Below are 2560 nucleotides of genomic sequence, written 5' to 3' on the forward strand. Positions count from 1 at the left end.
TAATTCTGGTTTCAGTAAAAATTTCCTTTATCCTCTCCACTAACTTTTCCTCTACACCCCTCTCTTTCATTGCCTGCCATAGTACTTTTCTATTCACTGAGTTTTTGTTATCAAAAAATATAAAATTTTATATCATCACAAAAAAATTTCTGGAAGCAAATTAAATTTTTTACACGTTAATATACTTTTTTAAAGAAACTTTTGAATTTTTAAGAAATAAAAAAATATTTTTTACCAGGAATTTGAATTTTTAGCCCAAAGTTATGGATTTTCAACAAGAATATCAATTTTCTACATAATATGCAAATTATGAAAAAATAGTTTAATCTTCAATCAAATAGCTAAATTTGATACCAAAATATTTTAAGTTTAAAATAAAAAGATTTTATCGACCAACATAAATTACACAGACCGACATGAAAATTGTATAATAGATGAAACTAGTCATTACCGGTTAATTTTGGGTCGCTGAATCCAAATACGGGTTTAGAAATGCTCTATAACATCAGAATTTTTAAATATTTGAATCTGAAAGTGCGAAAAACAGGATTTTGGCCTATATTTGACTGTACATAAAATTTAAAATATTAATTTTTCCCTTTCAAATTCCGTTGAGTTTACTGAAATATATTTTTTCTTTGCCAAGATATTCAATTTTAAGAATAGTAAAATTCTTTATATTAGAAATTTTCAAAATTGAATATCTGAGTGCATAACCTCAAATATAGGATGAAATTCCGTTTTTCGCTCTTTTAGATTGGAATATTTAAAAATTAGGATGTAATAGAGCATTTCTGAGTCCCAAAAGGACAAATTTGCAACACTTGAATTTTCGACGAAAAAATATTGAAATTCAACCGCTGTGGAATTATGAAGCCAAATAACGCTATTTTTAAAAATAAAGTCGAATTTCCATCAAAAAGACAAATTTTCAACCAGTTGAATTAAATACCAAAGAAACTAATTTTGAACAAAAATAGTTATATCCTCAATCAGATCGATGAATTTTTAAACAGTAAAGATTAATTTTGAATCAAATAGTTGAATTTTTAAGTAAAAAATATTTTTTTAGGCAAAAACGGGATCGTCAAAAATTTATTTAAAAAAAATTTATTTTTGAGCAAAAAGCTAATTTTCACAAAAAGGTTAAATTCTCAATTAAAGATATAAATTATACCAAAAAATTTGTTCATTTAAAAATATTAAATGATGCTTATTATAATCAACAATTAATTAGATAATTATACTGTTTCAACTCACCCACGCAGAAGTTTTAAAAAGTACAAATGTTTCTCATTTCGTATAAGGTTTTTGAACATATTTTTGTTGGTAAATGGGATCGTTGATAGATTTTGATTTTAAAATTTCAAATTTGAGATATAAAACCACTTGAAGAAATGAAAAGCTGATCACGTTTTCAACAACAATTATTGCGAGAATTCTGAGGCATTTCGATACACCACTTGTTTGAATAGGGTATTAAGAAGTTTCAGTTAAAGATAAATGTATCGAATTGCCAATACATTTTTTTTTAATTTCCCATAAAAATTTAAAGATCAAATATCTCTAATATTCTATCTTTTCAAACTTATTATGATACAATTTACAAGAGATTGGGCATTTTGACTTGCTTTGAAATTTTCAAATCTAGGTTCTAATCATTTATATTTATTCTTTTCCATTCATAATTGATCACTTTTCTCGTTAAAAAACGGAACAATAAATGTATTATAAAATGCAAATTTATGAACGTAAAAGCAAAGCAACGAAAATTAAAAAAAAAATGTAAATAATTTTACACATGAACAAATACAAATAACGTTCACAAAATTATTCGCAAGCAGAACAATCACTTCGGGAAAAGCAACTATAAAATGCATCTAAAAACGTAATAATTTCAAAAAAGCATTAAAAATTGTACAATTGAAAAATATTCATCTGGTCAGAAAACTGAGATAACAAAATTATACATTAAGAAATTTTTTAATGTTCCTGAATGTGCTTTTAAACATTAGGAATGTAATACGGGAAATAAAAAAAACAGTAATTACATTTTAAACTGACGTATTAGAATAAACTTGCAGGTATTTATATTACAAATAAAGTCGCAAGGTCAAATTACTTTGATAATCCTTTTAATGACAAACAGTATTATATTTTAGTTTTGCAGTTTTTCAAACATTTAACATATGTCGACCATGAAAGTCGTCTACAAATTTAATTTCAAATTGCGTTGAGATTACGCGTTGTTTTCCTAAAGGAGATTCCTCTATTTCATCCAGAGACATGTCTTCAATTGCACCCGTGTTCATGTTTATTTTCACACGTTTTCCAATCAGACGTCTCGAGTTATATCTTTTTGTATATATTCCACGAAGATGTTTATTATTGATCACTATTGCAAAGACGTCACCATTAGAAGTTGATAATACACTTTGTTCTTCGGCTGGTATGGCTTGAAAGACACGCTGATCTCCTCTCACTTGAATTTGTTTATCCTGCGGAAAAGTGTATCTTCGAATTTCAAATTGCCGGTTCGGATTCATTTTAGGAATTAGCC

Source organism: Belonocnema kinseyi, chromosome 4, assembly GCF_010883055.1.
Source record: "Belonocnema kinseyi isolate 2016_QV_RU_SX_M_011 chromosome 4, B_treatae_v1, whole genome shotgun sequence".
NCBI lineage: Eukaryota > Metazoa > Arthropoda > Insecta > Hymenoptera > Cynipidae > Belonocnema > Belonocnema kinseyi.